General features: G+C 31.3%; 1 protein-coding gene across 2 annotated transcripts in view; it reads right to left on the bottom strand.

The window, feature by feature from the left end:
- The window catches only part of LOC123694453, a 127,322-nt gene that overhangs the window by 14,614 nt on the left and 86,392 nt on the right, over positions 1-26,316 (bottom strand). The window contains exon 1 of one of the 2 annotated variants that reach the window (XM_045639896.1): positions 1,457-1,519. The exons of the other annotated variant lie outside the window; for it this stretch is intronic. The gene's annotated coding sequence lies outside the window, so the exon portion shown is untranslated. Of the gene's footprint in view, positions 1-1,456; positions 1,520-26,316 lie in introns of those variants that run through there. 2 annotated transcript variants of the gene reach the window in all.

Below are 26,316 nucleotides of genomic sequence, written 5' to 3'. Positions count from 1 at the left end.
CTTTAATTCTTTAAATCTCCTCTAATCGCTAATGATGTTGCAGGAAAAACAAACACACAACTTTGCAACGCTGCGCAATTCCCAAAATTGAGTTACACATTGAAATGACGCTCCCATTGGAAAAGCCAACTAACTCTTAACTAACGATTCGTAGCCAAAGTAGCCTAATGAAAGTGACCGTACAGTATTGTCCTCCGGGATGCAGCTAGACAAAGCACGTGCCGAACAATCCGGGTTTCGTGATTGGAATCGTACAATTCCTGCCGGGATTTGAGTCCCGGTTCTGAATCGAATCCCCGGATTTTGATACGCAACTTCGGCTAGTACTGAGACTATTAAGCTGCTTGTGCCATGTGAACAAGGGCTAATCATAAGAATTTTGGCGTTACAAGATGATCACAGTTATTATAATTACGTAACCCTCAACAGTAAAAATATTTTACAGGTAATTTATTAATTAGATAAATTAAGAAATAATTTTAAAAATATTTTCCGAGCTGAAATGCATTGTGGTAAACAATGTTTATCCTAAAGAATATAACTACTAGAATATAAATCTACCCAACCATTACAAATGCTATTTCTGTTCCCTCCAAGGTTCCCTCTATAACATATAACCAAGAGATTCAAATACTACACAATTATTATGTAATCAAAGTGTATTCTAACCACAACAAAATGCCAAAGGATTGTTTCATACAAATAATTATTCAACTTTAGCTAACCAACGCGAGGAGTAAATTTTCCTTATCCCTGGAGTTAGGTTATACAATATTTAGAACAAAGTTCGGTAGACCAAGTGAGATGTATTGTAATCAGCTTACACTTTCGCAATATTTGCATATAGCCTAAGTAAAGCTAAAATCTAGTATACTAGAAGTAAATAGACCTTCGTGCGACCCTAGTTAACGTGAACAACGGCTATAGGCTTTCAGTATTGCAGATATTGTGCGGTTTTCAATTAACTACAACAATGGGCTAAACGGATAAACCTGTGCTTTGAATATATAACTTGCTTGTAATCAAAGATTGTTCTCGAGGCTAGATACAGATCTCCATCTTTGAAATTGATTTTGTTGAAATATACACCTTTTATTTTAAATAACTGATCCATGATTGGTATCTGAGTTTTTATTTTAGCATATCTGTTATAAAGAGTAATTAAAAAGAGCATTTCTTGAGGCTGAATGCGTATTTATATTGAGGAAAGAAATCGTGGATGTTCTTTATGTTTTGTGAAGAATCTCTATAGCGATTGCACGCGATTGCTATTAACGATTCTAAGAAAATGATGTTGCTTGTAAATAAAACGACCGTGAAAACAAAATGAAAGGGAGAGAAACTGATTGGCAGATAATATTTAGAGTACACAACGCGTAACTGTTGTCGTATAGTAGGTATATATGTGCCGAAATTATAATGTTGCCGAAAAATAAAAATAAATGCACAAACTTACATGACAGCACAAAAATATAATGCATTTAAATCCTTTACACTTATTGAAATGCGGTTTGTCACATGAAACGCGGACAACTCAATGAAATCTCGGCTGGTCATTGGATACCTGACCTTACTGTATCCTACATGTCTGCGGACCATCAATGATATTAGCTTACAGAGAAAAATGATACATTTGCTGAATTCTATTTTCTAAGGCTATTCGTTATGCACGACGCTGCTCATACATATTTTCTTTACATTTTTTTGCACCCTTCTTTCATTCTTCCAAATTAGCAAACGTTTTTACCAAAATCAACTATAGTTAGAATTAAGTAATATTTGAAAATTAAAAAATAAATCGTTCACATTTCCACTCAAATAAATAAACACAACGCAGTATCAATAAGCATGAAAACATAGAAATAAACAGATATTAAACATCATAAACTACATTGTTTAAAAGTAATAACATTAATTGCACAGAGATTCCGACTAATCGACGTTCTCATTGAACAAGATTGTTTTAATATTCACTATAGATTCATCCAACTTCAGTTTTTCCACGAGAAAAATAATGTATTAATATCATTCTATATGTGAGTTTGTTGATACGCTATTTCTATTGTAATACATATTTGCATCTGGTTGTAGGAAATCATTTGTTAACCCACATCAAAAATGACAGTGGCATAACGTCGTAACTTGTGTTCCTTTGTTTGTATATCGTAGAGATAATCGTTTGTATGGAAATTAATTAATTGCAATAAATAATAATTATCTACACAGAGGGATTAGATTTTACTAACAATTGGAACTTGTTCTTGTTACCTACAATTTTGTATATGTAGGTACAGTTTTAAGCTATTGCATAGCTTCTATCGCGGGCCTTGAACGCGGGGACCGAATCAAGAAATTCCGTAACGAAAAAATCTCACGCTCCCCACTCCGACGGGCTCGGAGGTTAGTGTGGCTTGAAGGCATGCTATGCAATAGCTTAATACCGCGGCAGTCCCCGAGAGCCACACGTCTTTTTTTTTTTTCAATAATTCAAAAGAATCTCTGTCACGAATGCTCACCCATAATTTTATGATCCGACTTTTTACAATTCAATTTATTAGCATTTTGCAATTTTAACTGACATTCAATTTTTCAACATTCACACCTACATTATAATTATTAATAACTATTTTTCCCATTTTATCAGTATCATAAGAATTGAGAATCATCATATTAATGTAACATTACATAACTGCGTTAAAAACAACCGACTTCAAACTTGCACTTGCAAAATTTACAAATACCTACAGACAAAAATGCTCATAAAATAAAAACTACTGGGCCTATCCGAATAAAATTTTTATGGGACCAATTCGACACCATCCCGCATCGAACAAAAAAAGAATCACGTAAATCGGTTCAAAAACCTCGGAGTAATCGGTGTACATACATAAAAAAAAAAAAAAAATATACCGGCCGAATTGATAACCTCCTCCTTTTTTTTGAAGTCGGTTAAAAATTCCAGCAAGCACTACACTGAATAAAAAAAGTTTAAGACGAGGATACAAACATCGTCACAAATCTTTCGAAACTTGAGATTTCATCGAAGGAAAATATCGCTCTTTCTTCACAGAAATTCGATAAGTATACCCGTTATCCAACTAGAAGTTTTCTTAAAAGCTTGTTGCTAACAATAACTCCCCGCTACTTGTTATAAAAACCTTATCAGAACATATCGTTTGTGTTATATAGATAGGTAACTAATGAGTAAATATAATACAGATAAGCCCAATTAATGGAAAAGGCGATAAACACACAACAATATTCTTTCTAATCAGTTAAATTGAATATAATTGTATTCAATTAAAATATTATGAACAATCACATAAATTGTGTATCTAAACTATGTTTATCTTAACTATACTCCAAACGTTACGCGAGCTTTTACAAAAGCAAAGTTACGATTAAAACCTCTTACTGGGAGTTAAATTTTGTGTAAGTAGCGTGGAGAGCTAGATAATACAATAGTCTACTTGTTTCTACTTTCAATCCCGGTGTAAAATTACAGTAACAAAATACAATTCAAGAGAGTGTATCTGTGACGGGTAACAATTAAAAGGATTGTTGATTTACGCTGTTTTTACTTTATTTTTTATATGTGCTTTATTATATGGAATGCTTTTGTGTGTTAATTTAATTGTTAGCTAATTATACTATAGACAAGCAAATATATTTTGATGATAAAATTTTCAGAATAAAGAAAATGAGCTTACGTGATTAGATCGTTTATTTGCTCTAAGTACACTAAATTTTAAAACCTCGTATCTTTTTTTTTATAAATTACTAGCGGTCCGCCCCGGCTTCGCCCGTGGTACATGTTTACGTTTTCTCTACATAAGAACCATCCTCGTACTTCAAGGAATATAATAAAAAAAGAATTATCGAAATCGGTTCAGCCGTTCTCGAGTTATGCGCTTACCAACACATTTTGCGATTCATTTTTATATAATACTAGCGGTCCGCCCCGGCTTCGCCCGTGGTATATATTCACGTTTTCTCTACATAAAAACCATCCTTGAGCTTCAAGGAATATTATAAAAAAAGAATTAACGAAATCGGTTAAGCCATTCTCAAGTTATGCGCTTACCAACACATTTTGGGATTCATTTTTATATTATAGATAAGATTTTGCCTATTTACTAAAACATACAATTAACAGTACCATACAAACACACAAGAAATCAATCATAATCAGAAAATAATATAGAGCTCACATTACAATAAAAAAATTTCACATACGGGAAAATTGTTAAAATTCGATATGCATCTGAATTATTGACGTAAAACCAAATTCCGCAAGTCAGTGGGAAAACTCTTTCATCAGCTAATGGTTTTTCCGTTGGCTTCGAATTTCACTTTTAAAATTTACGGATTTCAATTCATTTCACCAAACATAATGGTTTGAGATAAAACCGTGTATATTTTTCTAAAAGAGTTGTCACTATTTCAAATAAAATTCGCTATTTTCAAGCTTATATTTGGAATAGTCGGGTATGTCTGTGTGTGTATTGATTGTTTGAAATGTATTTATGTTTCTGTTGCATTCAAAGGAAGTCAAGCATTTACTGACACGATTTGAGACGTGCAGAGGATCACGTTAAAGTGATAGTTCTTGTTCCGCACGTTCAAGGAGGGATCCGAATTCCTCTACTGCATTTGATAATTATTGAAATGTATAATATATTAGATACGACGATTGGGTACTTTTTTCTTTGACAATTTGTTAAAGATATCGTGTATTTCCTATAAATATACTCAAGGAAAACGTAACCTTTAACAGGGAACGTGTACCCTGGATACAATACAGCAGAATGAGTTAATATAGTTACCAACGTGGTTATTAACGATAAATTCCTTTCCACAAGAATAACGGTAAATGAGATTCGTATTATTTATAAACGTTATATTTTTGTAAAGGTTTCCAAGTCGGTGCATTCAGATAAGGGGATGTATACTTGGCTGAACCTATGATTTTTATCAGACAGTATATTGGAAATACATTGTATGACGGTGATACATTTTGTCCATATAAAACAGCATTTAAAATTTGAGTTGAGTTTATTGGTAGCATGCAATTATACTTTATTAGTTTTATGATGAATTTTTGAACAAAGATGCAATATAGTCTTCAGTATTTCTAGAACGAAATGATGTTTGCTTAAAAATAATGATCGGCTTAAAATTTTAATGTTACATCATTGAAGTTCTATATTTCTAAAGTTTCGTTTGTGTATGTATTAAAGGGTTTTTCGCTGCTCTCTGAGCTTAATGTAATACAGATATAAACTTTATATTTATATGAAATATGTTTTATTATTACTCCAGTGCTTTCAGTCAAAGCATAAAGCAGTGCTCTACAATTCATTTGCGTTGAAGCTTCTGTGCGTTGTAAATGTTTTTGATGTTATTCGTGCCATTTCATTAAACGAGGTTTTGTTTGACTCAGAATTGAGCGCACTCGTACATAATGGGCACGCTTTTCATATAAAAAACAATAAACTGTTTCATAAACACTTATTTCAAATATATAGAACAAAAACACGCCAATTGAGTGATAAGTTTTAACACCAAAAAAGCTAGATTAAATTAAATTATTTAGCAAGTTAAATGTCAGGCAATAAAAGCCAACTTATTAAAAAATTCAATCGTCGCGCGAGCAACATTTTAAAACGAAAATAGGGTCACTTAAGACCACCGTATTAGGGAGGCACAGCGATTCGTAGCCTGCCGTTAAAATTTTATTGGTTTTCCTTTACGCCCTCATATAAAAATCCCGTATAGGATCTTGCGATGTGTAAAATCGGTCTATTTTTATGTGCACGAGCGTCGTAACATTCGAGTGGGGTTTTTTCATTCGTACGACACTTTTCAAGTGTACTTCCAAGTACACGTTTTATCAATAATAAATTGTTTAGCAATCCTTCTATGTAACAAAGTTTTAGTTATTCAGTTTAGACCTATTCAATTAGGTAGTTAGTGTTCACACATATTCCTTTATCAGAAGTATGGGATCACAAACAACGTTTATAAAAAATGAAGTGCTCTCAAACTTAACGGCACACTTAATTTTCATTTTTATCTTTGATCTTTCCATGAGTCCTTTGTTAGGCGTTAAAAATTAAATTGCTTGCAACATTTAAAAATTTGCTTTACACAATTATTTGAGAGCAAAAAGTAATTTAAAATTGGTTAAATCTTAATTACCTAACCACTTTTTTGAAGGCGTTATTAAGAGAATAGTAAAATTTTATTTTCATTCCAATATTATTTACTACGTATATCCTGATTAATATTGATTACTTTTTATAGAGGAAATAACACTTAGAAAAATTGTTTATGTGAATAATGAATAATATATGATGATAAAAATATTCGATTTTTTACAATTATTATCATATAATTAAATCTCTATGTAAAAACTAAACCAATAATAGAATGTACAATTCTATTAAAGCTATTCTTGTATGTGCTTGTAGAGAAAATGTCAAGATTCAATATCTTGACATTTTCTCTACCATAAACAATTTAATTCTACAACAAGAATAACTTGACATTATAATTTGTAACATAATCATCAAAACATATATTATTTTAAAATGTTATGTACATAGTTATCTATTTAAAATAGGTATATCTACTACTAATATGAATAATTAATCCCCAATCACATGTAATATAAGCAGAACCTTAAAATAATTCCAAACAACTCGGATTAAAATTTCCAAAATATCACTTTTAATAACACTTATTTGTAATATTTAAGTGAACGCCCCAAATATCCCGAACGTTCCCAAAAGAAGCCAAAGGGTTATCGGGCATGCAATTATCAGTTCCGACACGCACCCCGGCTAATTACCGTAACGGGGTATGAATAACAAGATGGCGATTTACCGGGAACTCAATCTTTACGTGTAAATCTGTTTTTATTGAGCTTATAATTTGGCATAATTACTGTTAATTTTTGTAACCAACTGCATTGGTTTTACATTTTCTCGGTCTTAGTGTTATCATGAAATAAATTGCCCTTTTCCTTATAGTGCATACTTAACGATTATTATTATTCATAAAAATGTTTTGTATAGAAGATATTATAGAACTCTATATTCACGTAATCTACATTAAAGTTACTACTTTAAGTAAAAAATACAATTCTTATTTGCTTTGAGAAATTCCCATATTTAAGTAAACCCTCTTAAAGAGACCTTCAATCAACTTTAACAACCCTTTTTAAACTTGATCAACTTAAATATAACCTCAAAAAGCACACAATAAAAACGTTTATCACGCGGGAATTGTGGGTTTAATTCATAAATTTAAAGGGCGCTAATTTCTTAAAGCATAAAGCAATTTCCTTGAAAAGCTACGACACGCGACGCAAATGTTATTAGTCACCTCTTATCGGATAATGATCACGATATTCAAACTTATTGAGGTGTTATTTACTTTTTGCCCCTCACATTATAATCTACCCGACTACGTAACTAAGTCGACGATTACTTCCCAACATAATACGTAATCAAGGCGACCTCTAATGAGCTAGGAATATTTGATCATTTACAAAACGCCTAATGTAGCATACATAATGCAAAATATGTATAACAAAATCTACGAGCTACTTGTAATATTATTCGCGTCATAATATCCACAAGGCTGTCGCAAATTGGAAAAGTTATCCCATGACATAACGTCGAATTAATACAACCAAGAGAGCATGATAAAAACGCCGACATAGGGTCTAAGTTCAATATTCAATCAATTGTTTTTGTTCACCAAGTATTCTAATAAGGAAAAGAAAATATTATATTGGGTTTTTGGTAGCGAACGAATGCTAAATTTTAAATATCATAATCATACAAGATATTAGGGAAATTTAAATGTCGTGTGTCACCACGGTAAAACGAAAAACGGAAGAAATTTCGATTAGTTAGATTATAGTATAATCATTTTATAAGCAGAATTTTTGAAAGGCTTTACACGCTGTTACATCGGATGTTCCCTTATTTGTAAGCCCTTTCACGCGTTGCTATCAGTTCAGTTACATTGTACTGTTTCCACTCACTTTCTAAATTAGAAATACATAAAATAGAACACAAACAGAGAGAGTACCTTGGGATATCGCTAACGCGGGTCTATTAGTACCAACTTGTTTGAAAACAAATATTAATCGCGAGTTCATTGTTTTAGAAAGCTACAATCTATAGGTACAAAATGAAAGGGACTTTGCTAAAACTTAAATGAAACTAAAATTAATTAATTTCCTCGAAAATTTATTATTAACTAGCTTTTCACCGATGAGTATATGTGGAGTACTAATAGTATTATGCAAATCTATGTATTCATTTTAAGAAGGGATTTTGAGAAATAGAAAGACTGGGCATAATTTTTCAAGTAGGTACTTGAAAACCACCGAATTACCAATCATTAATCAAATCCTAATACGCAATTAACAACTTTAAAAGCTTACATTAAAGTCGAGATTAATTTTTAATTAGAACTAAGACAGCACTATTAGAGAAGCCTGACTAGCTTATCTCCCTGGGAACGTGATCCTGTTACAAATTTAACACTATCGCTATATCAACGAACTAAGATAAGTCGCTTCAACACTACTTTTGTTAACTCGCTAGACTGTTTTAGTTAGAAGGTACATTTTTAGCTTCTGTTCGACTTTTAAGAGACTTTTTGCATTTAGATAGGGATTTCTTTGCATTTGATATTTTACATCGTAGATAAAATTGTAATCTATAGATTATGATGTCATAGGAAACTGAATTTAAATGCTTAGAATGATTTTATCATAGATTACTATCATATCTACCCTTCATACTGTTAATAAAGTAAAACTTCTTTCAATTTTTCTCAGTTTAAAGCTGGTTGCAGAGCTTGACCGACCATCAGTGCGTACCGTCGGTCCTGACTCCTGAGTGTTTGTTTATGAAGGTTTAAATTAGACATTCTGACAAAAACCCCAAATAATATAAACAATTTCACGCGGATGTTTTTTATTTGTAAATATAAATCGGTATTATATTTACATAATTTTTTTATACCAAATCTATACATAACAATATTAATAGTGTTTCTAATTCATTATTTATATTTACTTAAACCAAAAACCGATATCTTCTCAACAACAATACACAAGTCTTCAATAAGTTATTGTTCGCATTTCTATATGTACAGGAGAAAGGAAAATAAATTGATCTGCTCCTTCATATGGAGTCCATCTATTACCATATTCAACGGTCGGTTGGTCACGTATGTATTGCGTCCAGTCTTCAGGTATGCTTGCGTATGGATGCAAATATAATTGTATGCTATCCTTACAGTCGATAGGACGCATTAGAATATAGGAAATTTATGATGAAAGTAAAAACATTTTAGCATCGAGTTAAGCGCGTCACACACGGTGAAGATAGGTACTATAATATTTTATGTTTTAAAGATTCTCTAACATAAAACGTTATAGTATCTTAAGGTATCCGGTATCATTTTTCTTTTTGTCATTGCGTACCTAAGACCCCTGTAGATACTATAACGTTTTATATTAGAGAATCTTAACATAAAATATTATAGTATCTTCACCGTGTGTGACGCGCTTTATTTATTGGTTTTGTACACAGTAGTAGTATTGGACATTGGTAGATTGGTAGGGCAATAGATAATGTTGTATTTAGAAATTTTAGAACGAGCCAAATCATATGCCAAATATTGCAAGAGCATAAAATCTGCTATATCTAATATCTGCAATGCTAACGAAAACAAGAATAATCATCTTCCTCCTCAGATATGTACACTTTTCGTTTTGTAATGTAGAACTATAAAATTTTTATTTTTAACTCTAAAAATACATTACTTTTAGCCCTTATCTTCATAATATCCGCTTCTATTAAAAATAATTCAATTTAAATCAGTTTAATACAAAAGTATAAACCAATTTCCATAATACACAAAACAATGATACAAAATGCATCAAACACTTAACAAGCGTTCACTTACCAAGTCGTCTATCAAAACAGTCTACATCTGCTAACTTCACAGTTTAATAAACAAATCTATTTCCATAATAGAACTTTAATACATGCATTAAGTTTGTACCGAGTGAAGTTGCCGATATTACTATGAAACTCGATGGTTGCTTCGTCACTTACGGAATTTCCAAACTAACTAAATTGGTTATTGTTTGAATACAACTTGTCAAAGTCGTGATCGCGAAGTAGAGATTCCGTGTTTAATTGAAAACAAGGAGGGAAGTTTTAATTATTACAATTATGCTGTATGTTTGTGCTCTATTAGCAATAATAGACGTATTAATTGTCGGGAAAATAGAATGCTTTGTGAGGAATGATAGCGCCTTTTTTAATTTAGTAGTGATTTATATCAAACTAGATTTACTCCCGCGGCTTCGTTACTACGGCCCGCGTTTTCAAAGGAAAACCCACATAGTTCCCGTTCCCGTGGGATTTCCGGGATAAAACCTATCTTTTGTGTTAATCTAAATTACCATCTATATGTCGCCGTCCCCGGAGAATAAAATGATAATCGCCATTACCAAAGTTTTATTGTTTTTCGATATTTGAAGCCTACGTAGCCTAATACATCTATACAATTTTTTTTTGTATTTTTTCTCCTGTAATCCACAAAGTTATAAGATATTACAATAATATTCACTGCTTTTTCCCACAACATATTCGTACTAGAAAAAAAAGATAGTACTATGATAGCGAAAAAGTTTCTTCACTCTTTATGTGGTAATAACTTTTACAATAATATTCTCGGAAGAAAGAAACGGCGAAATAATGACGAACGCCTATTATCATTTTATTCTCGTAAAAATATGTTTTGGCGCCATACGTATGACCATGTACATTATGATCACGATGATGATCAGGAAGACTGATTTTTATTACTTTTTATCGTCTTCATTTTTTATGTAATAATAGTTGACTACTCTAATATTGTTTAAAAAAAAACAGAATAAAAGTTCATTGGATATTATCCATTAATGCATATGTCCAATATAAACGAGAATAAAATGATAAGTGTGTATTAGTAAATTTACATTTCAGTCAAATGCTACTAACTTTTTAAATTTTAATTATCTTCAGTTCTCTTAAAGTTATTAAAAATATTTTGAAACATAATAAAAGGTTAAAAAATTAGCTACCTCTGAGCCTTTTTTTATCTCTCTACGTCTATTGCTTTGCGAGATAAAGACAAGTATTGGTTTTTTATTTCTCCTGAAAAGTTGTGTTTTTGCTATTATCATTTTATTCTCCGGGGACGGCGATGTGTGCTAAATTTCATTGTAATCGGTTCAGTAGAATTTGCGTGAAAGTGTAACAAACAATCACACACACATTCTCACAAACTTTCGCATTTATAATATTAGTAGGACTTTAATTGAAAATTAAAATTCCTATAGGTTACACAAATTTGTAACATCAGCAGAGATCGCCCAGAACGATTCCCTATCGTACAGATAATTTTATTGCATGATTCGTTTATACCTCTACATGTTTACTTTGTTGCAGTTGTATTACAAGTTATAATCTAGCAATAAATAGACTATTAAACGCGAACATATCTCGCACACCCGTCGAACGAAAACAAAAGATCCATGAACCCATAAAAACACACGACCCATTCAAACATATCAGCACACGTATTACTATAATCAATAAATTTTCTTTGTGAGATCGTATTGATGTCTTTTTATAGACAATCTAGTTTTCTAGTCCATGTATAGCCGCTATCTTTCCACTCCCTTCACTGTACCTGACAAGCTTTTATACCAGTTATGATAATAAACCAACAATGTTTGAAATACGCCGTCTCACAACGATAATGTCCCTCCATTTTATCGCAAACGTAACACAAATACATGCAATGACATTGAATAAGTAATTATTACGTGCATATGAACAACTTTTTGCACCCCGTGCACAAATGTGTTCTATTGAATTATAAATTAAAACTTATTAAATATAAGCGGTCGGTACCAATAGCGCTCTAATTTAAGAGTCCAATCGATAGTCGATATTGATAAAGGTCAACACTTCTGTTTGATAATTATTATAAATTTATCTAGACACGATTCGAATATTTAATGCGTTTAGATCAAAACAACCAATAAAGGTTCAAAAAAAGTAAAACAATGGTCTAGTTATCTAGTATATTGCATCGCACCTCTCTAAAAGGTAACCTATTTCAGCACAATAGATTGGTTTTAAATAGGCAATGCTATGGCTGTGACAGGCAGTCAAATACACTAGTGAGAATAGGGAATTCGCTTTCCTCATATTTGAAACTCTAAATCAATTTGTATACATTTCACTATACAACAAACGGATAAAAAAGAGCTGGTGTGCCGAGCGCGTGTCAGAAGTGAAACTTTTTTCGTCACTTTACTCCATGTCGTGACGGTATTGCCATGAAGAGAACCTGAATTTTTACACTCAACGCGCCTAAAGAAGTTTCACTTCAAAAACAAAGATTTGATTCGCTACATCAGATTGTTTATCAAAACAATGCTAAGATTTTGGATACGCATTGTTATTTCCATTAACAATAAATAATAAACAAGCGATAGCTATTTCTCATCATTTGCACAGTTCGCGTGATATTTTTTCCGCCTAAAGCAGATAATGAATGTTCTGTAGATACTGATAATGTGATAGCACGCAAAGTTTTTCTTTAATTCGCCAGTCTATTGAGAATTGTTTAGCTGTTTGTTTTTAGCGTAAATATTAATATGCGTCTTGCAAAATGCCAAGGTTAACTAATTTAACACTATTTCCAACAAAACTACATGGTTTTAATTTTCGATCAACTGTCAACTGTGGTAACGATAAACATTTGCTGCTGAGTTTTTAATGTATTAAAAATAGAAGAGTGTGTGTTTCATAGTGCGGATTTTAAAAACGCATTAAAGTGAACTGTGAAATCTAAGTTAAGTAAAAGAATAAACTTAATGAACTATATTTTTGGCGAAAAATGTCACATTTTGTTTTCAATTCACAACAATTTTTTTACAAACTGAAGGTAAACGGAGATAAATTATTAAATGATTGAAGTTTCTGTCAGATCAAGTTGTTGACATTTCCGCCTTCCAAAGACAATAGATCGCTATCGTACTGACGTGCTTCAGTGTTGTCATCACCAAGAAATTACCCAACTATAGGCCAAATTTTACTTTATTTTTATAATTTAAAAATAATTTACTAAATATGGGTCTATTATGTGAGGCATGTAAAAATAGCATAAGTGTCACGCAGAGACGCATAAAATGTACTACATGCGCGCTTGTTTTCCACTCCGAATGCGTTGATTTTGGGAATAATTCTACTTCCATGCGTACACAATGGAAATGTCCTAGTTGCACCGCTGCCTTACGCAAAGGAGGCGACAACAGTAATACACCAGTCCGCGGCGGTATCAAGAATACAGTTCATCAACAGCAAAGCCAACCATCTTCGGATGTCAGTGGACAAAGTTCGAAAGCTACACCGGAGTTCAATCCTCCATCTACCACCAATGCAGCCCTAACGACACCCGAATTATTAAGCTATTTTGAACAATTGCTCGATGAAAAATTGAAAAAGATAAAAGAAGATTTTCTAGATGAAATAAAAAATTGCTTATTAAAAAAAATCAAGAATGAACTTACGGAAATCTCTACAGAAGTTAAAACAATTAAGGAATCTTACGATATGCTTCAATCTGAACATTTAGATCTCCAACAAAATTTTGAAAAGTTAGAAGCTGTAGTTCTAGACAAAAATAATCAATTGGATGAGTTACGTTATCTCATGAACAAACAGCAACAGTGGTCGCGGCAATGGAATTTGGAAATAATTGGTCTACCTGAAAAAATAAACGAAGATCCTAAACAAATAATTACTGAAATTGCGAAATATGCGGGTATTATATTATGCAGCGATCAAATTGAATTTGCTCACAGAGTCCAGCCATTTAAAAATATACCAGGGCGTCCCAAACCGTTAGTTGTTAAACTGAAGGACCGCCTATACAAAGATAAAATTATTTCTGGTATACGTAAGAAGAAAGGTATAAATACTAACAATATTGGTGTGGAAGGTCCCACTACTAAGTTTTTCGTCTTTGAACACCTTACTCCTGAGAACAAGGCCCTCTTGAAACAAACTAAGGATCTGGCTGCTCAAAACTCTTATAAATTTGTATGGGTTCGAAATTGTAACATTTTTTTAAGAAAATCAGAAGAATCTCCAGCTCTGTGTATAAACTCAAAGCGGGATCTACAAAAAATTGTATAATTAAGCCTAATATATTATTAATTAATTTATCAACTATTAGTCTTGCTGCTGATAAAATGTTCACTTTTAAGTTTATAATTGTACCCGTAGAATTTGTTAATATAGGTAAACCAGAATCTGATGGCAATTAGGGAAATCAAAATTTTGAGTGTGCAACCCTAGGGAAAATGGACTGAACGATCTTGATACTGCTTATTTTTTATTTTGTCCTCAATATCATTAGTCGAACATTACATAAGTGGACAATACTGTACATACGTAAATATTATGTAGGTACATACTTACATGTATACCTAATATACAATTATACATATTACTTTTATACAGGTAATACATATTATCATTATTTACACATACCTACCTATATTTGTATATTCATTACCAGTATCAGTATGCGATGTGAAATTATCGATATAATGATAATGTAGATCAAAACTGCTTATAATTTTTTATAAAATAAAATAAAATAAAGCTATGTTTATTTTCGTAAGTATTAACAGATACGGACATTATAAAATTGACTTGGACAGCTTGGACTTGACGAATAGCCGTATTGGAAACTCCTGTAATAAGTTTTCATAAATTTATATTCTAATCAACAAACAATATTATAGTTACCTACATATAATATTTTTTAATTTAAAGTATCAAAACGGGTAAGTCCAATTTACCAATAAAATCTTCAAAATTGAAAATTGTGATGTGTTTGACCCTTCTTCATCGAATGTTTTTCTATACACATTATAAACAACACCTCTTGCTTGTGATCGGATCGGCTTTTTCGACATTTTCGAAGATTTTTTAGACAAAATCCTAAAAATTATTCATCAACTGCAAAAAAGACAAATAATTTGACAACCAATTTGATAGTTGTCAAATAAGTTGCCACATGAAAATCTTTTATTTCTTAAATATAAATATGCCATCAGATTCTGGTAGACCTATATCTCCCATACATCTTCATACAAACACAACATTCACAGTCACATATTATTTCGAGCATATTCGCCACAATCACTAAGAGTACACACTTTTTTCAATACAAATAAAACACATAAATTAACAAAACCACTAATAGCCGAATTAAATAACATGTTTTTAGTGTCAGACATTAATTATTTTAGTTCCTATTTTAAGTATAGTAATGGCTAATAAAATTAATTTCTTCTATCAGAACGTAAGAGGACTTAAAACTAAAACACATGAATTTTATAATAATATTCTTTTGAACAATTTTGATATCATTTTAATCACGGAAACATGGTTAGCGGAAGGTATTTTTGATAGGGAGTTGTGTGATGATCGCTACGATATAATTAGAAATGACTGAGACTGTACTACCTCAACAAAAAAACGAGGCGGAGGTGTAATGATTTGCTGTAACAAGATCCTTCAAGCTCAAGTTATGACTGATTGGAGACCCAAGGCTGTAGAGTGTCTATGGGTAAGTATACCTTCAACAACTGTCCTATCACACAATAATCGAGGTCTCCATATCTGTGTAGCTTATATACCTCCAGATAAAAATCAGGCCCGAACCCTTCAAACGTTTACTGCATCAGTATCTAAATTACTCATTGATTTTCCAAACGATAATTTCTTAATCTTTGGTGACTTTAATTTACCAAATGTTAAATGGTCCCCAGTTAATGTTATGCAGTTAAAAAAAGGCTCTATTGAAATGCAGACTGCTGCTTCTGACTTCTTGGACATGTGTAGTATTTCCGGTCTAGATCAGTACAACTTTATAACAAACGACAAGAATAACATACTCGATTTAATTTTTTCTAACTTTAGAATAGATGTCAGTAAAGCATCGGGACCTTTGGTACCTGAAGATACATATCACCCTGCTTTGGAAATAGATATTTCTGAACTAAGTATCAAATACATAAAGAAATCAAGGATAGTCCGTTACAATTTTTACCGTGCTAATTATTCAGACGTTAATGATTTTCTCTCAAAAATTAACTGGCCATCCGTTTTAATAGGTGATCATATCGATGATGTAGTTGATGTGTTTTACAGGAAACTCAATGAGTGTTTTGTCACACACGTTCCAAAAACGTATAAAACTGTGAAAAACTTTCCCCGATGGTACAATAAAGCATTAATACATATAATAAAAGATAAAATAAAACTTCACAAAAGATGGAAAAAATACAAAAATCCCCTTGACTACGATGAATTTAGTCTACTTCGTTCGAGACAAAAGATCCTACAGGAAAAATGTTTTTCACTCTACCTTGATCGAATGCAATCGTATATTCAGAAAGATCCGACTTGTTTTTGGTCGTACATAAAATCTATAAAGACGGGCTCAAAAGGATATCCTAAAAGTATGATTTATAAAAATAAAATTTTTTGTACCGAAACAGACATATGCACTGAATTTAACAAACACTTTCATAGCACTTTTGCTGAACCCGCTACGTCATATGAAGAATTCAACCTTCCAATTTCGTGTCCGAATAATGAACTTATCTCTAATATTTCATTCAAAATTTCTGAGGTTAAACGTGTTTTAAAATCACTTAAAGGGAAAAAGGGTGCAGGTAGCGATGAAATACCACCAATTTTTCTAAAACAGTGCTCTGAAACTTTAGCGTTACCCTTGTCCATTATATTTTCGATGTCAGTAAACCATTTTGGTGAGTTTCCTTCGAAATGGAAGGAAGCTCTTATTGTCCCTATATACAAATCGGGTCCTAAAAACCATATTATCAATTATAGGCCGATTTCTATATTAAACTCACTCAGTAAAGTTTTTGAAAAACTTATACATCTTCGAATAAGTCCTTTAATATATAAATTCATTCCTCCAGAACAGCACGGCTTTATAAAGGGACGCTCTACCGTAACAAACTTATCTATACTTACAAACTATACATTGCAACAACTGGATGGGGGTAAACAAGTGGATGTGATCTACACGGACTTCGAAAAAGCATTCGATCGTGTAGATCACATCATACTTCTTAAAAAACTATATGCTATCGGTATACGAGGTGATCTATATCAAACTCAAACTCAAACTCAAACATTTATTTATTCAATTAGACTTCTTCGAGAAGCACTTTTGAAACGTCAATACATATTTTTATCATTTACCACCGATTCGGAAAGCAGTATCTATGGAGAAGAATCGGCAAGAAACTCCATAGTTGCTCTTTTAAATCATTTCAGTATTACAATTTAATTTTACAAAATATGTAAGTAACCGTACGTATATATTATCATAATATGCCAAAGAACTGTCCTGCGGTTCTCACGCGACAACCCTCCATGGGTTTTTATCGATGGATCTGTTCTTATATCAGTAAAAGAATGCAGGCTGTAGTGATTGGAGGGGCAAAAAGTAACTTCGTAAATATCATATCTGGAGTTCCGCAGGGCTCAATACTTGGACCTCTTTTATATAACGCTTATCTGTTTGATATTTTCAGCTGTTTTATCCACTCTAAATATCTAATGTATGCGGATGATAAAAAAATCTATCTTGCTGTTGAATCTATTAATGATTGTAAAAATATTCAAAGCGACCTTACTAATTTAGAAGCCTATTATAGAAAAAATAGAATTACTGTCAATATTAAAAAATGTCAAAAAATATCAATTACTAGAAAAAAGGCACCCATTTCATTCACTTATACATTAAATGATGATCCAATAAAAGAAGTCAACTGGGTAAAAGATCTTGGTGTAATTATTGATCAAAAATTAAGTATGACACAGCATATGGACGTAGTCGTGAATAAGGCGCTTAAACAACTTGGGTTTATTAAACGCACTTGTAAAATTTTCAAAAATATTAGTTGTATCAAAGTTTTGTATTCTACATATGTCAGGAGTATACTCGATTATGCCTCAAATATTTGGTCTCCATATTATGCTAAACACGTAAACAGATTGGAATCTATCCAAAAAAGGTTTTTAAGGTTTTTGTGTTTTAAAGCTAAACACTGCTTCAACACATATACGGATGTTTGCTTATACTTTAAATTAGAACCATTACAACTTAGACGTATTAAAAGTGACTTATTGTTTCTTCATGCTTTATGCAACGGAAGAATTGATTCTTCGGAACTCCTAGAACTGGTTTATTTCAATACCCCTCAGTTTAGAACTCGTCACACATCATTATTTTATACTCCTAACTCTAGTAGTAATTACGCAAAGAATCGAATTATGTGTAGAATTTCTCATATATACAATAAAGACTATAAAGAACTAGATATTTTCCTTTTATCAAAGCAAAGATTTATAAAAGAAATTAACAAAATTCACATACAATTCGGCTTTAGTACTAACACGCAAGTCCAGACAACCACACATTCACATCACACTAACACTCACACACACATACACACACTCACACAAAGGGAGATTTCAGATTTAACTGTTTAATTATTTATTAACCTTTCTTTCTGTATTATATAATTCACCAAAACATGGAAAACACTCCTTCCTGATATGTCATTTAAAAAATAACTCATTTATCTAGCTGTAAGTATCTTGTTTTGTAATCTTAATTGGCTCATAGTTCTGTATCAATATAGTAAGAAATGTTATTTACTGTAATGCTGTATGATTACGAAGAAATAAATAAATAAATAAATTGTCTTCCTTTCGCTTAACTTATTTTTCTTTAACATATTAATATATCGATAGTATTAAATAGGTAATACATTATTTAGTTCAAAGAAATTTATTAAAATCTTAAAATGAGATAATAAAAATACATCATCGTTAAATGACATACCACGACAAGAAATTACTACAGCGAGGATTTATGAACGCATTATTATAATTTTATTAAATTTTCTGCATGAAACTAATGAAGAAAGCAAAGACATTTGCATTATAAGTACCTAATAAGTTAAAGTAAATCAAAAATTGAGATATACGGGCTCTTTTTATAAAATGAAGTCACGAGATTGCTTAGTTTATAATATTTAATCTGTCTTGTCTCCATAATTAGATACTGAATTATTAATGTTCTAATTAATAAGCTTTATTTTTAATACAGTTATAAATGAAGCTACACTTCCTTCATCGTGTGTGGTTTGAGTAATATAAACTTAAGAACCAATAAAAGAAACATTAAACAAGCGGTCCTTAGAGGATTTATAGAACAGTCAATCCTGCATTTTGCTTTACTACGATAATAAAGACAAATTTTTGTACCATTTAGCTACTATTAAGTATTCTGTGACCATAGTATTATGTATTAGATAGATACGTACCTATCCCAGTATTCTATTAATATCTTTATCCATATAAATTTATAAGTATAAAGCATTTGATTGCCATAAAACCAAAAATATCAAAATCAACTTTATCCATTCAAGAGATAATAAATACCAATCGTTTTAGATAGAGTATTTACAGGAAATACTAAATATATTTTATTTTGTTTGATTTCATAGTAATTATTTTAACAGCGTTGAGTTACAGTAAGTTCAATTGGAATTGCACATTGCGGTCTCATAGCATTTATAGAAAGATAATTATAATTTATTATATCAATCTCACATTTTCCAACGCTTAGCGGTCGTGATCGTAAAATCTTGAAGTTTAGAGATAAAATAGTGATTAGTGAACTTTATATTTGTATGTGTAAAGGTATTTTAAATAGCCAAGAGCATAATATTCCATACAAAACAAATCAAATAAAGATACGGTTAAACACAGGAAGAGTAAAAATATCAATTGTTTCGCAGTCGATTGCGTCTGCTGCGTATTGATACACATAGCGCGTAGAAAAATGAAATTATTGACTACGTAATTTGGAACAACCACAAAAATATAGTATTTTGTATGAAACAATTTGAGCGAACGTATTTATTTATACTGATGCGATGTGTAAATGTTGTTTGTGTGTCAAATCTATCATGGGTTTATAAATTGAATTTCGGTTTGCATTTTAATGCACGTTTCATACAAATAAATCATGGTCGTCGCATTTGTGAATATATTTTTTTGATCCTAACGAATCACCCTAAAATGTTTACTAATATTTATATGGTTTGGCGTATGCCGTAAATAAATAAATAAATAAATAAATAAATAAATACCTCTTTCGTTAATATAAAGTTTGATGCAATTTGATAAATTCAGGTGAAAATGTACCTACTTAACTTTTGTATTTAAAGTGCTTTTATTTTGTCGTTTTGTGTTTAAAATATGCATTGTTTGACCTTTCGGGAACCAAAAATATTTGTGTAGTGGAAAACTTTACAATATTTGTTCTCTTAAAATACGAAATACTTTATACTTTTGCTTCACCTTAGTGTATTACTAACTAAAAATGCTCTTATTTTCTTACTTTACTAATATAAAGAAAGCGAAATAATCCCATAAAAATCTTTCCCCTGAATATTTAACGTGACCACTGCAACTGGGATCACAGAGCAGCTTGCGGAGTGTCTCATTCATGTTTCAGCACAGCATCTTGAAATTATGTCTCTGTCCTTGTATTATTCTGTGCACATCAACTGTATTGTCTTTGTGCTTTATGAAGGTTTGATTTTTGAGCAAGAATATCATAATGTTATTCTGTAGTGACATTTTACGAATAAAAAGGAAATTAACCTTTAACAATTATATAGACTTTTGATAGACTTGTGAATCATGAAATTTTAAACCTAAACAGTATTATTACTATAAAATATATATGTTTTATTACTTTGATAAAGGTCAAGACTATTATAATATTAACCGAATACTCTAGAATGCAAAGATATTTTGAATTCATATCGTACGTCTGTTTTATTTCTGCATGTAGAAAAAAGAAATTACGACAGTCACGGAAAATTTCCATTTAACTGAATAAATAAGTGAAACAATAATTCAATGCCAATTTAAAAGGAGTCTTTTTGTCATTAAGACTCGGTGCCTGACCAGTTGCTGACTTCAGCAGATTGTGATTGTGATCTTAACGAATCACAATCACAATCTGCTAAACCTTCTTCGTTTACCTATTAACCAATGATTTTCAAAAAGTTCAAATTCTCGAAACACAGCTTTGTTCAACGTTCCCGTTAACCACAGATCACACCAACCAATTTAGCAGGTAACAATAAAGCCAAACATCTCCGTACAAAAATCCGAAGCAATCTGAACCGAGGTAGGACGTAAAATTTATAGCAACAATAAAATGCGGGTTGCTTCCGTGGTCCGACTAAAAGCGTACAAAATCCAACATTTGTATCCATAGTTCTTTACAAAGTGGGGAACATGCCACCACTGTTACACACCACTTGTTCCGTGTGAATTATCTGATGCAAGTTAGCAGGCGAGCTGTATAAATAGACTCGGAGACAACATCGTTCTGGAAGCTTTTTAACTAACTACAAGTTTATTCACGTGTTCGTTTAGGTATGCACTATGACTATGCAGTTTAAGTTTAACTATAGCTTTAATTTTACGAAACATTTTTAGTCATGTTAGTTTTTAAAATTGTTATCATTAAGATTAACAGACGACGAAAACTCTTGCTTGCTTTACTCTAGCTAATAGTGCACATTGACTAAAAAATAATGAATTACCTAGTTTTTCTCTTTATTAATTGATTAAATATTGACTGATTAATATTAGTCTTTCCGATTTATTACTTTTCACAATCCAATATCGCTCGTCACGTCGTCACTAAATAGCAGGTCAAAAGTCAAAACCTTACTCAGAATTGAAAAGGCTACTATTCTCACAATTAGAAATACCGAAAGGTCTAAGAAGTGGCTAATAAAAATAAATTGCATCGAGAGGGCCACGGGACACTTTCGAAATCGGTTTCACTCTCACTAGCCGGCTAGGCCTTACTGTTGCAATGACTAACTGCGGTTACAATGAACTCTGGGATTTAAGTTAAATTGATTGTATTGTTACAACAAATAAATTGTAAATGGACAGACATGCTCATATTTATTAATTTATTGCACTATATTAATTTGTGACTTATTTAAAAGGTGTAACTTTAATAAATAAAGAATATTTTCACATTTTTGATAGAGTTGATTTTACTGTAGAAAAACTTGAGGAAAGCAGCGCTAATTATTTTTATTTATTTATTTATTATACTTTATTGCATTAAAAAAATACATAAACACATATAACAAAGACAAGACTACAGAAACAGCAAAGGGCGGCCTTATCGCTAGGTAGCGATCTCTACCAGGCAACCCAATTATGCTATTATGCTATTTTGTTTGTTATTATTTCTTAAAACTTATCTAAAACTCTAAATTGAAGGTGGAATATGTACAACGAGGCTACTAATAAACGATTATTGAAAGTCAAATAGTATGTCTTAAATACACAACAATCATGTCCTTGTACTAAAATAAATTTAACACGACATAATATCTATAATAGATAATTAGCTATTATTTTTTACATAAACTCATTTTAGAATGCAATTGTCACGTCATTTACGATATCAAAGGGAATTGTTAACACTAGGTATTAAAATTTCCTAAATCTTAGACTAAAATAAACAAAGGTCGAAAACATCCAAATGCAAATTTCATTACAGAGAGTTAATAATAGATGCATCTATCGAAGCTCAAACCTTGACATTTTCATGCGTCTTTTTTGTCAACGGATTCCATGCGAATACTCGCCTTGACCAACTTGGTCAGAGTGTATTTAACTATTATTATTAATAATAGTTATAAAAATCGTTTGGTAAAATCAAACTTCTAGAACGTTGTAGGTAGGTACTAGGTATATATTTTTTTAAAATAAGACACAATTTTAATAAAATAACGAGCATACAAATTTTACAAACACTAACATAACTTATGTTCAGATAATAATCAATAACACTATGTTAAAATAATAAAAAGAAATACTGGATAGAATATAAAATAAAATCGTAACTTTAATCCACAAAGGAACAGTCCTTATTTGTATTCTCTCTATTACTATATTATTTTACTCTATATTCAATTTTGATTTCAGCTTGAACGTCTTAAGACGATTGCGTTTTACAGATTTCTTTGATAATAAGTAATAAAAAATAGAGAGCTTTCAAATATAGACCCCTTTTTAAATAACTCTAACTAATAGGTGAATAAAATTTAGTTTTAATAATTGTAAATTAGAGTTTTGCATTAGACGGAAATATAGCCTACCTATACTGAAAATATATAAAACCGTGTAAGCATTGTCATAAAGCTTTTTAAGCTATCTAATAGAATATTAAACATAATCTAGATAAGATTACATTTACAGAGTATTAAGTCCGCAGACAGACTCTTAAATCTCCAGGTAATAATTTCAAGAAACAGTCAGATCTATTTTAAATGTATATTTATTCAAAAGTAAGTCCAGAAGCCGGTTGTCTTATTACACTTATTCAGGTGGGCGCAATAACTTGCTAAAACAGAACTATAAATATAAATTAAGTACATATTTACAAATCATTTTAACGTATTTATTTGGAAAGTATTTTAAAAGAATAAAGAGCAATGAAAATAATGTACAGATTATTATTTTTCGAGAACTATACTGATTTAATTTTCACTATACGTTCAATTGACTTTCATAATAATATCCTTAAGCATAATTGATTTTAAATATAAATATTTATCTAGTTACTATATAAAATGCTAATATTTAATTTCCGTATACATACATCTACGTCATATCAAATTCGCAGTATCTACTCAATCGAAAGGTAATTTAATTAAGAAATATCCACGATAGAGTCCTATTTCGATAGACAGCGACACAATTTGTATTGAGCAAATATTTTATTTTATAAAGAAATAAAAGTATTGTAGAAACACACAGCAATTCTGAGTAATTTAATACTACAGTTGTGGAAAGAGTAAACTCTCCCACTACTCTATTATGGAAGTTAAAACTTTTAATTCTCCGCGAAGGATTACATTATAAGAACTCGAGTGCTTTGTTTTCGTTCAAAATAACAGATGAATAGATTTCAAGAATGCTTTTAGATGTAAAGCCGAGGTCGTAGTTCAAAATAACAGCTTTATTTCCAGTGAAAAATTGTTAACATTGATTCTTCACCGTTCAAGTGAGGCCTCGTTTCGGAATTCTGTTAATTAAGAAAGTTACAAAGTTCATTGGCGCAATTGAGTTTTTCGGTTGAATTAAATTTCACATAATTATCTTTAAACGAGCCAACAAATTTCATTCGCCATATGGTACGTACAAATTAAGATACCATCATGGTGCACTGAATAAAACTGTGGTCCCGTTAAACGAACCTACTTATAAATTGCCTTGGACGTCGCTGAAAAAAGCTCATTCCGATAACCTGTTAAACTGTTTATATTAACCTGAACATCCCGTTTCATTACTCCACATTTACGGGTACATTATATGGAATCGCACTTCTTGTGGGTACTGCCATCTATCGGTAAACGACGTAATTAGGGCAGAGTATGCTAGACCGAGAATAATTGGTTTTTTACCCCGCACCTTATACTCATCAATGGTACTGTGATATTATGCTATACTAAATTACTTGACTAAGTATGTACTTTAATGTGTATAATATGTTATCGTAGTACAATACGGTCTCATTGTCTGATAATAAATATAACACAAATAAAGGCAAGTTTAGTTTATCAATGATTTAGCATATTCAAACAATTTTAAATATAAAGTAATATAACAACAATATGCACATAAAAATCTTACTCCATAGGCTTTAATTTTATACGAAGTTGGCCAACCCAATAGTCTGGAGTCTAATATTTTTAAGAAAACCAAATTGCACTGAGACTTGGGGAAGCTATTTTTCGTTGTGATTAAAGGTTATGTACATATGACTTTGTATTTATTAATATTATACTTTGGATGCACATTGAATTCATTATTTATAAATTTATAGAACTAGAAGAGCTTATGGTCAAGAAATGTGTTATTTTATAGAAAATCTTATTATAAAAACTCTACCCTTGTAGAGCTTGATAAGGCTGGAATTATTAAGTATTTGATAATAATCGCAAATTGATCGCAATACTTTAGAAATATATTTTTTTTAGATTTTCACATTTTATTCACAATTGTTATCAACATCAGTTTAACGTTTTAATAAGAAAACAAGGAAATCTTCATTCAATGAAATAAATACTGATTTCACAATAAGTTATATCTATTCCACTATAAAATCAAATATTCTATTAATAATCTAATCAGCTTACACAGTATTACAACACTAAGCGACTTTTTACTGCATTAATCATTGCGTGGACACTTTCAATTACATACCACAATATTCATAAAGTAATGTGGCACCTATCGCAAAATCACTTAATAGAATGTAAATAATAAACTAAAATCTCTTTCATAATATTATGTGCCTACTTAGTTGGAACATTCCTAGTTTACTTTTTAATTTCTTGCTTCTATTCGTTTCAATCTAAATCTTAAATAAATAATATAATAATACTTTGTTTCATTTACATTAGCATGTTACGAAAAATGCATTCCTTTCTTGTAAGTACGTTCGTTAAGAAATATCTCACTCAATATCCCACGTCAATACTTGCAATCAACAAAGTTGCTCATCAAGAACTAGGCGGCAGATAATTTCAGAGCAATTATTGTCCAAACAATAGCTCAAAATTGGAAAGCTTTGTAGGCGTCAGCTGACACGGTCGCACCTGTCGCGACACACCTTTTTCCTTTCCTACTCCTACAGATAAATGTTACGTAAGGCTTTTGGAACGATTTGCCATGAGTTCTTTGCTAAATCGCTTGTCAGAGGATATACTATAAATCTGGAGATTATACTGATTTTCCTGTTACTTGTAATAAAACTCACACAGTGCAAATACATCTTAAAATAACTCAGCCCCCGGAATCACAGACACAATAGAAAATCTATTGTGTCGTGGTCCGATCGGGCCGCTCGGGGCTCAATGGGTTAATTTATGGATTATTTCGTTCTATATATTATGATTTTCTTTATATGGTTCTTATCATAATACTATTCATGTGTATGATCGACTGTGTCTAGCAAGCAAAAAGTTATGAATTAAGAATG

The sequence above is a fragment of the Colias croceus genome, chromosome 9 (genome assembly GCF_905220415.1).
Source record: "Colias croceus chromosome 9, ilColCroc2.1".
NCBI classification, from domain to species: Eukaryota; Metazoa; Arthropoda; class Insecta; order Lepidoptera; family Pieridae; genus Colias; species Colias croceus.
This window is presented reverse-complemented; position numbering and strand designations above follow the sequence as displayed.